This window comes from Nematolebias whitei, chromosome 10, assembly GCF_014905685.2.
Source record: "Nematolebias whitei isolate Nwh7 chromosome 10, NemWhi1, whole genome shotgun sequence".
NCBI lineage: Eukaryota > Metazoa > Chordata > Actinopteri > Cyprinodontiformes > Rivulidae > Nematolebias > Nematolebias whitei.
This window is the reverse complement of record NC_056507.1, coordinates 34140089-34153501: the sequence shown is the minus strand read 5'-3', so window position 1 is coordinate 34153501 and position 13413 is coordinate 34140089.

Genomic DNA, 13413 nt, shown 5'->3' with positions numbered 1-13413 from the left:
CAATTGGGAAGATATGCAAAAAGAGGCTGTGAAAAAGGTTCACGATGCTAACAAGATCACGCTGCTAACAGAACAGAACCCATCCATCTATCCATTATTTTTTACACACTTCTTCCATTTTGGATCACGGGGGATGCCGGTGCCCATGTCCAGCAATCACTGTGCGAGGGGTGCGGGACACCCTGGACAGGTCGCAAGTCCATCACAGGGCCCAGAACAGAACCATGCTGCTAAAAGAACCTCACTGCTAACCAAACCCCAATGTAGATGTTTGTCTTTTTCACTTTTGGGGCCTTGTTTTTGTATTTTTTGCTGCATGCTTTGGTATTTCTTGTTCTAGTTTTTTTGGCGAGTCGAGACGGTTCTTCTCGTCCTCATCATTTCATTGCATTGTTGACCTTGTGTTGATTTTGAATAAGACAAATAAACCAAACCTGAAATCACTCTTTGGTACTGAGTTGAAATTTGATAAGGTTGTAGCTGAGAGCAAGTTTTTATATATTTCTAATGCAAATCAAAAATCCAAGATGGTCGACTTAGCTACAAAAGAACTAAATACTATAATGCAATTATTTTAAAGGATATTGAAGTGAAATTTAACTGTAACTGGGACCCCGTGTACATAATTTCGCTCCACCACATGTACCACATGAGGTGCGAATGACAATAAAGAAACTCTGACTCTGACTCTGAAATTTAGTGAGGTGGTACCTGTCAATGATGTGCAATACGTTCTGAATTTAGATTTTTTAATTTTTGATGGTTGCTAAGTCTAATTTTAAATATCTACAACTCAGTCATTTTAGAGCTATTACAGTATGTTCAAAATTGCTGTGATGGTATCTGCGAGCAATGTTCAGTAAATTCTGAATTAAAAGATCAAAACCAAGAATTGCCACCTAAGCTAAATTTAAATGGCTTTAACTCAACTATTACTAGACACATAGTGCTGAAATTTGGTGCTATTGTAGCTGAAAACAATACGTATCACATAATAAAATCAAATCATAAATTTAAAACGGCTGCCACGTGACATTCCCAGTCAAAGTTTCTCCAGGAACTTTTCTAGGATTCTAAAAAAGTTAAATCTGGTCCTCTGGACATTCAAAAAAACAAAACAAAGCAAAACCACAAAAAAATGTAGAAACGTTTCGTCTCTCATCCGAGAGACTTCCTCAGTCTGAGGTGCTGTATTCAGCTCAGTCTCTTAAATAGCACCTTCTCAGAGTGGATCTCCAGGCCAGCGGTCACTCTTTCAGGGATGAAGATGTGCACATCCTTGATAGAGAGGAACGATGGTTTGAGAGAGGAGTAAAGGAGGCCATCTTTGTGAAAAGAAATGGTCCATCGTTAAACAGGGGTGGAGGCCTCCGTGTTCAATTGTCCCCCTCTTACAATGCTGTGATTGCTAGTATCACTCAGCCCTCTGTGAACAGTAAACAGCCATCAGTGTGCTAATGACCCATTGTTAGGCTGATGGTCCTTCTTGAGCATGTGATCAGCTGGTTTTGGTTGTCAGCAGCAAAACTGGTTGATCCACTCTGAGACGGTGCTATTTAAGAGACTGAGCTGAATACAGCACCTCAGACTGAGGAAGTCTCTTGGATGAGAGACGAAACGTTTCTACATTTTTTTGTTGTTTTGCTTTGTTTTTTTGTTTTTTTTTTTGAATGTCCAGAGGACCAGATTTAACGTTTTTAGATTTTTCTACCTGGATTATTGAGCATGCATCAGGATATTTTCTAGGATTCCATTTACTATTAATAACTAACATGTGAGTCCATCAATTATAATGTGAATCAAACAGAAGATTTCATACACACAATTTACAAAGTATATGTCAAAATAAGCAGCTTTGTCACGAGAAGTGTGATATTACTATTATTAGCATTTTAAGTCACCATGGTGATGCAATTCACCAAAAACTGTCTCATAGGAAATAAATGGAGAATGCCTGAAAACCTGTCAGATCTGAACACTTTTTTAAATATCTCCTGAACCACTGGACAAAAACCATTAAAACTTTAGGAAAATGGCCTTTGGACAGTTTTTATTTTTATGATCGATGAGTGTTTTGTTTCCACTTGTAAAAACCTGGCTGGTAGAGCTGATGTTGAAAAAAAATCTAAAACAGTCATTTTAGACATATACTATGCTTAAACTTGATGTGACAGAAGCTGTCAGTGAATTTAAAGACATATGAAGACCGCTAGAACACCCTTCAATTCCTTCTTTAATAGTCTGCCATAAACTATGGGTAAAACAGAATGTTAGCAAAAGATCTCATGTACTAATAAAGTGGTTGCAGCTATCTCTATAAAGTGGCTAATAAACATTTCTAGATATTGAGACAGAAATTGGTATGGTAGATATCTCCAAAACATGCACCGCGTGGCAGTCCCCTCAGTTTCTCTAGAAACTTTTCTAGCTTTCTTTTCTTTTTCTAACACTCACCTGGAGGCTAAAAAACAAGCTGCAGATCACTTCCCTATAACATTTTAACACACATAGGATTTATCATCTCGTTCATCTGAACCAGATTAATTGTGCCCTTTTCGACAGATTAAAAGTATTTCTGGGAATAATAGCGTAAAGGAAAGTTCCTCCTACCTCCTCCCATGTTGTGTAAAAAGGGTTATTTAAGTGTCTGTCAAAGGACTAGGGGATAAAAAGTGTAAAAGGCAATGGTACATCTGCACCGTGTGTTCAGCTCAAGACTGAGCAGCATAACATTATCAGTTTGATAATTTTATAGATAATGTGATCATCTTGTTACATATTTTACTAACAAAGCTCTTTGAGCTCAGACTGCAGATTTACTTGGGGTTCCTAGAGTTTCTGGAATTAGAATAGGAGGCAGAGCCTTAACAGGTTCTTGATTTGTTAAACTAATTTCCAGTTTCTGTCTGTGAGGCTGACACCTTGTCTACTTTTAAGACTGGGCTTAAAACTTTCCTTTTTTATAAATCCTATAGTTAGGGTCGGCTTGTGTTCACTGGGTTGTTCCTTAGTCATGCTGCTATAGGCTTAGACTGCTGGAGGACACACTGACTGCACTTCATTACTCTGCTGCAGCTTTTATTCTCCACGTTTCTAATGCAAACGTTGCTGCCATTAACCTGTTTTTTTTTCTTTCTTACCACATATGTCTAAACCTTTTGTGTTTGTCTAATCTCTTTCCTGTCCTCTCAGCTGGTAGCTGGTTGAAGCAGATGGCTGCTCATCTTGAGTCTGGTTTTGCTGGAGGTTGCTTCCTGCTAAAAGGGAGTCGGTTCTTTTCACTGTCGCCTCTGTGCTGCTCAGGACAGGGGTTTGCAACATAAAGTAGATTGAGTGTTATCTGCCAGCACTGTTGCAAAGATAACTTCATTATATATAGTGTGGATGCATTGTATTATAATAAATGTTAAATTGACTGCAACTATATTTGAATCTGGATATGAATTACATTTATGACTTGGACTTTTGTATATATAGATAGTGTAGGTGAAAATTATAGTCATGCCTGATGACAAAAGTATTTTATATTTGAGGATAAAAATGGAATTGTGACTACTTGCAAACTTAAGGGCATTTCATTTTGATTGTTAAATCAAAACTTCTTCATGTTGTGACTTCTGAACTAGAGAATTAACCAGCCATGGGTTGTGAAGCTCTTCAGTGATTGGTTTTTGGGTTTGTGCACATTGATCCCAATCGCTTCCTGGAAGCTGATGGACTGACAATTTTCACTCTTTTGTTCAAATTAAAACAAGATAAAAATATATCTCAAGGCTCTGTTTAGATGATTAAAGCACCTATAAAAAATAATAAATTCCAGCTTGAATGTATTGTGCTTTTATTAATATCATAAATGGTCAATAGACAGCACGGTGGAACAGTTGGTAGAGCTGCTGCTTCTCAGCGAGAAGGTCGCCGGTTCAAATCCCAGCCTTTCTGGGTGGAGTTTGCATGTTCTCTCCGTGCATGTGTGGGTTTTCTCCAGGTCCTCCAGTTTCCTCCCACAGACCAAAAACATGCATGTTAGGCTGATTGGTAACTCTAAATTGTCTCTAGGTGTGAGTGAGAGAGTGAATGGCTGTTTGTCTTGTTTGTCTCTATGTGTCCCTGTGATGGACTGGAGTGGAGACTTGTCCAAGGTGTCCCCCACCTCTCACACAGTGACAGCTGGATATGGGTACCAGTGATCCCCACGATCTGAAAAAGAAGAAACGGGTAAGCACGGATGAATGGTCCATATAAATTGGCCTTCTTCACAAAATATTTCAAATAAAATCTTCTTCAGTGTCAACGTGAACTCCAATTTCTAGATAATAAATCAGTTAAATAAAAGTATGTAACATAAAAGCAGTGACTGCATAAATATTCACCCTCTTCAAAGTGTCCAAGGAAGAGCAAAAGTCGAATCAGCTCCAGCTTCACGGCCACACGGCCTAATGTGGTCCAGGTCTACAAAAGAGCTGCAGTAGTTTATCACTTGAAGCCCTAATTGTGTCTGTAACAGAAAAGTGTTAGAACACAGGATGTACTGCAACTCACTGTGTAATGGCAAAAAACATGTGGATGACTGACAAGCAGTGAAAGAGGGTACAAAAGAGCAGGAGTGAGTGTCGGGCCTCAGCTGTAGAGAAGACAAAAAGGTGGCCTTTTATGACTACTCAGAAGTTTTCTTTTACACAACAGGATCAGGCTGCTGGGGGCAAGTTTACATGAGGAATCGACAGAAGCAGGAAGCTTTTAGGGGAGGCAGTCAACTGGCTGGAGCACCATGATGCCTCTGAGATGCAATGTGCTGCTGGGAAACATTTACTACATACTAATGAGATTCTCAAACCAATATGAAAAAAAAGCTGTCGTCTAAGGAATTTCCCACTCAGGGAGACAATGTTGGACTTTTAATCAATAACAAAAGTTTTGTGTGAAACAGAGATCTGTTTGGGATTATTTTTTTTAACTGTTGGAATAACCTGAAATCGTTTACATAAAATGCTTCCAAAGAGTTTAACTCACAATCAGTTTGTGGACATTCTTGAAATACTTGAAACAACATGTGCACCACTAAACTCAGAAAGCAGACAGCTTCTAACAACTGTGCAAAGATGCTGTGAACTTATATACGATTAAACTTTGAGGAGTGCCTCTCATCTATAGCTGTTGCCTTCCATGTACATATACGTACATTACATGTACAACTCGACTGGTAGTTCCTCTTTTAGCAGTAAACATTGTGTTGTAAATGGTCAGCATTGAAATTCTGAACATGACAAAAAATGTTCAAATGAAATCTAAATTTGTCATAATACAGTCTCATCAAACATTCATGAGATGTGGTGTAAAATAAGATGGATTCACAAAAAATCTTCACCCGCAGAAATGAAAGGACGTGCTTCTAAAGGCTTAGTGCTCCGAGTCGTGTTTAGAGGTCTCTTTGAGTCCATTACATGATGTGTCAGAGCTGACTGCAAAGAAAGAAGGACATCTATGTTGGGTCGATGGCAGGTTTTCCAAATAGTTCAATGTTTCTAGCACTAGGCTCAAAGGGCTGCAACAGCTAAGAGAATGAATACAAAGTACAAGAAGCTTTGAAATGTATATTTTTAGAGCCCAACCAATATGGACATTTTGGTTATGGATACTGATATTGGGCAGGGCGTCTGGTGTCGACAACCAGTATAATAGCTGAAACTTTTTAGCTTTGTCCACCCTCAAGAATCTAAATAGCTACTTTTAAATATGTTTTAACAAAGTCTTGAAACAGTCTTCCTAACGTGTTTTCACATTTTCTATCCTCCACTATTCATTATAAAGTTATCAAGTGTGTTACAAAATATAAATTAAACAAAGAACCACCTTCTCTTGTCATTGTTTTAACAATCACGTATGGTGAAGGCCTAGTTAATATTTTTTCTCTCCTCCATTCCTATCTCCTTCTTTCCCTTTTAACCCTTCTCCCACTTTTCTGCTTTGTTTTCTTCTTTGTTGTTCATCCCCGTGTCCATTACATCAGAAACAAACCCAAAGCAAATTCTAATAAACTTTTATTTATATATAAAGTGGAGCATTAAGACCGGCCATAATGCTCTGCTTGTGAAAGTAAATCTGTTGGGCCTCACCTTGACAATAATTCTGAGTGCCACAATGCCCGACAGGACAAGGGGAAAAAAAAAAGGTCTAGCTAGTATTGACCACATCAGAGTGTTTTTATTTGTTTGTTTGTTTGTTTTTTGCAAAGAAGTAAAGATTTCAGATAAACAATGCATTTCATTGAGGACGACAAAGATATTGTTACTAACACTGATATATATATTTTACCGCTACATTAGATTTATTGTTCTGGATCAAGTTTTACAAGGAAATAGCCTATGCTAGGTTATTTAAATGTTAGCTTGCTAACTTGAGAGCCATGTAGCTAATGACAAGCGGATTGGAGGATGTAAAAGAATTTATTATTGATTTATTTTACAGATCATTAACAATAAACTTACCATGCTCTGTTCAGCAAAATATGCTACAAAGTTGTTCCCTGCTTCAGCTGTGCTGAACATGAAAGTGAAACAAAGTGAACGGCCATGACTTAAAAGTAGTCCACATTGTAGAATTATGCCTTTTACCAGTAAGGACACGGCTGGTTCCCAGTGTTTACAGCGGTGCATAATGAGACAATTATCACTGATACTGATATGTCCCCAAACGTCTATATGGACCAAAAATATTGGCCCTACCGATATATCTGTCGGGCTCTAATTTTTTTTTTTTTTAATAAAAACTTTTTTTTTTCTTCTTTTGTCTGCTCCCTTTGTCAGAGGTTACCAGAGCGAACTATCTCACATGAAGACTTGCCGATTGTTATTACACCAAATGCCCGTCCTGACGCAACCACCAAGCTACCACAGTCGTCTGTGTAGAGCAGAGAGTGGGGGTTAAGGGCCTTGCTCAAGGACCCAGGGTGGTGTAAATGAGGGTGGAGGCTGGTGTGGGTGCTTCAGCTTTCCTACCCACATTTTGATGTTGTCTATAAGGGGAGTTGAACCGGTGACCTTCCGACCACAGGCCCACCTTCTCTAGCCTCTGCACCACCACTTCCCCCATTATAAAAAATCTTACAATACATAGAAAAATGAATTAGTATGGTGACCAGCGACAAGAGTCCATTCTCTCCTGGAAGGACCATGAAGCGCACCCATAGATCTGTTCTCTGTACTGCAAGTCCAACAGATCACACAACTTTCAAACTATAAATGACAAACATTTTTATAAGTTGTCTGTGTAACATAAATAAGACAGAGTGTAAAACAAACATAAGACAATGAAGCAATATTGATGATGTGTTTCAGTCCAGTTATAAAGTATACTAAAATAAATTGTTGGCTGAGTGCCACTCAGCAGTTTGTTTAGACTGCAGTACTGAACACCGAGCTACTGCATTTCACTTGTCAAATCTTTAAAAAGCAATTTAAAGACTATTCTGTGCTTTGTTTACTGCTTTTTAGCTGAACACTCAACCATTGTTAATGGCTAATTAGGAAATTTTATGCCAAACAAATTTTCATAGCTTCTTTAAAGTGAGTTTCCTTCATTCTTTCTAATCAAATTCAGATAAATATGTGAGCATGAGCCACTGATGAAATTTTATTTTAATGTTAAGGCTTTTACTTTACTTTTTAATTACCCATTTTCATTTGATGAGGCATTTTTAGGATTTTCTTCTGAAATAACATTTACTTTGTGATACATCGGGATAAAAACATATGGGTGCCCTTTATGTAAAAGTGTGCGTGTGTGCGTGCGTGTGCACGTGCGTGTGTTATGCTGCAAACTCACAGCAGATCTTAGAATAAGTTTGTGTGTTACAATAACGTGAAAGCTGACTCAGCATTCACACTATTGCTTTTATTGCTTTCTAGTTTTCCGTTTGTTTTTGGAATCCAACAACTTCTGCATACTTTGGGCTATTTTAGCTATTTATATGTTAAAACTTTCAGCTCATTCAACAGATGGATGCAGTGACTGCAAATTTTTCTAACTTTTATACTTTTCAAGTTTTTATTTACAAATATTTCCCACTTAGAAAGACATTACACTGTCTTCAGTAGCTGAAAAAAATTACCTGTGAAATCAGCTTCAGCATACTTTCTGTATTTTGGTCCTCCTCTACAACTTTTAGCTTCTAGTTAGCCTTTTGCTACTTTTGGCTTCTAGCTAACCTTCTTTTAATTTAAGCTTTTGAACAGTCCTTTCTAGCCTTCTGCTACTTTTAGTTTTTAGATAAACTTTGCAAATTTAGCTCTTATCTAACCTTTAACTGAATTAGCTGAGACTGAGCTAGTTAGCTAACATTTTTCCTATTTTTATTTTTAGCTACCTGTTTGCTACTTTTAGCTTTTTGCTAGTGCTTTGCCACTTTTAGATAACACTTGCTTCTTTAAGCTTTTCAGTAGCATTTTGCAGCTTTTGATTATTTGACTGTAGCTACTCCTTTTCTGATGATCTTTGGGGATTTAGAAGGCATCAACTCAAATCTGTTATTGCTGAGGAGGCTGGATGCAGTAAAGAGGAGCTGCACCGGAAAAATTTAAACGAAATAGTACAGAAGGGCTGCAACAACTTTCTTCCTTTCTTTTCATATATCTAGTTTTGATCTATTGTAATTGTCTGTGTTTATCAAACATTAATGGTTCAATTTGAAAACTCACTTTAATTTAAACAGCAATGATATTTGAGTTATTAGAGTTTTCTCTGATATTAGAAATGAGATTGGGAGCAGATACATGTTTACATCAGGGGGGTTTGTCAATCCTGCAGTAAAACAGATTTAATTTAAAGCTGTTAAAGTCATCATTTTTAAGTGGGGATAAAAGTGTCTGCAATTTAAATAATTAGAATGTCACATGCTTCTTTTGCTGATTTTTACAGGCGCCGCATCGTCTCATACCCTGCATGCAAATGTCAGCATGCGTTATTAAGTGTGGTAATTATAGGACATGGCAGGAGAGCTTTCTTTATGAAAAATAAAGAAATAAAAAATAAAAATCAGGAACGGATTAAAAACAACCACTTCGGTCGCCAGATTTGTCCTTCAATATTTCAAATAAATCTGTTTGATGAGTTCTGTGTAATCTGTAAAATGCATAAAATTTAAACAAAAAACACAGGATGTCCATTGATCATGAAACGTTGACGACATGTTGATGAAAGGTTCCTGGGCTTGATGTTGTCCCGGGCAGCTTGCTCTCGTGTCTAATTAAATTCTTGGGACTGTGGTCTTACTAGACATGTGTGCAGCCTGGACTTGCACAATAGTGTATTACTGCAGCTTGAAGTATGTAGTTTAAAGATTCTAAATAATGGAAGCCCCATATTATTAATCACGGCTGGGAGCGTGCCGGGAAGACAGAGTGCCCTGCATCGTCTGCATTTTCAAGTAATTCTGCTAAAACAGTTTGTGTGTGCGCAGGATGTCCATCTTTATGGGTGTTATAATCTATACATGTATCACACCAGTGATGTGTTATATTACACTTTCTCTTCTCCTCACATCAGTTTGCTGTTGCACATTTGCAATGACTCCTCACATCTTTTCTAAGTTCACAACTGTTTGATCAGCAATTCAAATTAAAAAAAATCTATGAGACGTGATGTAAAAAAAAAAAAAACATTTAAAGCTTTTCATGATTTATTGCAAAGAGTTGTTAATCAGCTTGAGATCACAGCATCCAGACTGACTGAGGCTGTGAATTCTGTTGCACAGTGAGATGTGGGCGACGGACTGAGCCAACAAGATAGAAAGGGGATAAACCTATTGGAGCTTTATTTTTTGGTCAAGCCTGAGTGATGGACACAGTGTCTCACCATGTGTGCTCACATTATCATTCAGTAATTATATCCAGCACTTGTTAGGCTGTACACAAGCAATCTGCTCCAATGTTTTGAAGCAAATCACCCTTTCAAAGCTCAAGGGCCATAGCATTATTTAGCCTGGCTTGATGCTGTGATGAATTAGTGAGTTTCTGCAAGTGTGCGCTGAATTCCATTATGCTAATATTAACAGACGGTAGAAATCTACAAGAAGCATCAGACGGGTTGTGTTTCTATTCATGACGGGGATTTCTGCTCAGTGGAACATTCAACCACCTGTGTGCACGATCCAGTACTTTGAGAGGGCTCTGTGGCTGCGGCCGGATTAATTTTCTGTAATAAGAAGTGGCGTGTCCACTGATGTGTAAAAGAAAGCAGTGCGGGTGGTGCCCAGTGACCCGCGGGCCCCTATCATCTCGGGGGTTAAAAGCTGATTGAGACCAGTGGCTTTGAGTCTTACTGCAAGAAGGAACAAAAAGTTATGCTTCCATTTCAAATCAGCCGAGTTTCAGCCCACACACAGGTCACGCTTCAGTGGTCTGAAAAATTACAGGATACCACCCTTTCCAATTTCACCAGCACTGGACCAGACTGTTGCAGGCTCCTGAAACAATTACCCCAAGGGACGCAGAGCAACCTTGTTTATAGCTCATTGAGCACCTACAGTTCCGATTTAGCACAGGTAATTACAACATCGTTATCATCTCCTAAATCTTCTCCCAAAGAGTCTTATCGCAAAGATGCCGCCTTTGGCTCAGTTCTTTGCCATTTGGGCATTGATCAAAACAAACGCAGCATTAGTATGCCCGGGCATCTCTTGGATCGGCTAATGTTCGCTCTCCAGGTGTTGCAACCTGCTCAACCTGCTCACCCGGAGCACATCAGTCACACTAACACACATCTGCCGCACAGCACTGAGCCACTCCATCACCAAAAATGGCCGGTCTTTCTCTCCTTGAATGTCGCACCCCACTCAGAGAGGACAAACAAGTCTTCTGATTTGCTTCTAATCTGCAGTCTTGCCTCACCGTGGGGGCTGACATCCACCCACATCAAGGAGAAACATGCCACAGGGGGGCTATCCATTAGCCCAGCATCCTGCCTTTACCATGGTGTGGTGTATATAGGCACAGGGCAGAAGAACATGCTCCAATTAGAGATGGAGACTCAGGGACTTTTGTCCCTGACACAACCCTGCTGCTCCACCAAAAAAAGTGTGAACATACCTTCTCACACAGAAGGATAGCTTTGCTTCATTTCTCTGGCTGCAGGCGACTGCTGCTAGTCATACGCTTCATGGAGCCAAACCATTTCACATCACGTTGTGTCTTTTCATCTGTCTGCCCGGGGTGTGCTCACAAACAACAGGTCAAGCTCGTGTGTGTCAGTTTGTAGGGGGGAAACGTGTGTGATCTCGTGTTGCTTCTGTGGAAAATGCTGCTTTTTGTGTGTGTGTGTGGGGGGGGGGGGGGGGGGGGTAGAAGCAGGTCTTTGGCATTCATCTCTCGTTTGAGTCCGCTATCAAGTGAAATCCATCTATAGTGCAGCAGCATGTTGCGTTGAGCCACGTTGGATCGGCTCTGTGCCTTTTGCATTTGCATGCTGCATGAACACAATCTGCTGCGGAGCACCGATGGGAACTCCATTCATCCACTTTGCATTGTTTTTACACCTCGCCACGAACGGGAGCCAATTTGCAGCCACAGTCCATCTGATTTTTAATCAAGATTTTGCTCTGAAGAGGCAGCAGACACGAGAAGAAACCCTAAAATTACATTCACAAGAAATAAAACGCACTGTGGTTCTGATGCAGCTGCTCAACAGCTTCCTGTTGCTTCATTCAGGAGGAGAATCATGGGCAATGAGACACAAATGAACTTTCACCTCACAGAACACTTTGTCTTCCCCTCTGGCCTCAGGTTTCTACATGAGCATACAAAAATCTGACGTATTTGTTTGATTATGCAGTGTATCAACTATGCATGAAGCAATTATACAGCACAGCCTTCAGGCTTAGATTGAAATTTAATAGACGATCTCCTACAGTACAACAATCCCTCTTTCTACTCTGTCTAAACATCCATTCATTAACCTGCTGGGCAGCCATTTGTTTGTGCAAACATTCGTTCAGCCTGTTTGTTTTTCTGTTTGCTCATCCGTAGGAGTCTTTCTTTTGTCACCCCCCTGCCTGCAATACACGACATGTCAACGTCTGGTGGCCCAGTCTATAGGGATGCCCATGCGAGCTGAAAAGTCAGTTCTGCATTGACAGGGGAAGGTCAAAGGTAACAACAAAAAAAAAAGAAAGAAAGAAGAAGAAGCAAGCACCCGAGTGACAGAAGAGAAAAGACTGACAATAAAGCAGTGGCTCTGCAGAAGCAAGGATTGATTGGAATTTAAGAAGTGGGAAAGGAAAAAAATTAATTGGAAGAAGAGAAGAGGGTGGGAGGGAGGGAGGGAGGGAGGGGAGGAAAAAGGCTGGACCATGGTGGATGAAGAGCAGGAGTCAGCATGATCGGGTGGTGCTGGTTGGGGGGGGGGGGGGGTGGGGGGAAGGAGGGGGGGGCTGGGGTGGGGGAGGGGGGGGGGGGCTAGGGAATGAGATTTTTTACCCTGGGAACACAACCTTCAGAAGCTTAAAGGGGCATGCCTTTACACAGTTTTATTCCTAATAAAATCCCAATTTGTGTGTGTGTGTGTGTGTGTATGTGTGTGCATGTGCATGCATTGTTTTCATTTGTCACAGCACAAATGTTGAAGCCTTGAAGGTGAAGTTATCTTCTGCAAATGAATTTAGGACAGACACTGATTCAGTTGCAGTCTGTTTTTATATTACTTGTATGTGCGCGCGCGCGTGTGTGTGTGTGTGTGTGTGTGTGTGTGTGTGTGTGAGAGAGAGAGAGAGAGAGAGAGAGAGAGAGAGAGAGAGACTCCTATTCTTCCATCTGGATTCTTTAAATCCCATTCTTTTCCTCTAATCCATCTTTCTTACCGTTTTCCTACAAAACTCTTATTGCCCTCTCCCCCTCCTCCTTCCCTCTCTTTTTCTTCTTCTTCTCCACTATCTGGCATGTTTGATCGCTGCCGCCTGCACGGGGAGGAGCTGTATCTTCCACGACTCACTTGGCAGCCGCTCGAGATAAACATGTTGTGGTGGACAGACGCCCGGGTCTCGGTCCGGAGAAGAAGGATGGTGGTGGACAGACTGACGTGGGTGGGCCCTGCCCTGGTCCCATCAGCAGCAGCAACACACACCAGCCATTTGACCAGCTGGTCCTGAGTCAAGCTCTCACTTCTGTACATCAGATGCCCTCTTTGGCTCCGTCTTGCCTCACCGTGGCCTCCAGCCCCATGACACAGTGTAAGTGGAACCAGGAAGAAAAAAGAATTAGTACCTAATTATAGGCTCCTCTCTGTGAAGAATGGTTCTGGTGTTGGTGTGTCACCATGCGGAGGCAGGGTTGACTCACAATGAGACTGAGCCCTGCAACCAACACAGAGGACATGTGAAACACACACACACACACACACACACACACACACACACACACACACACA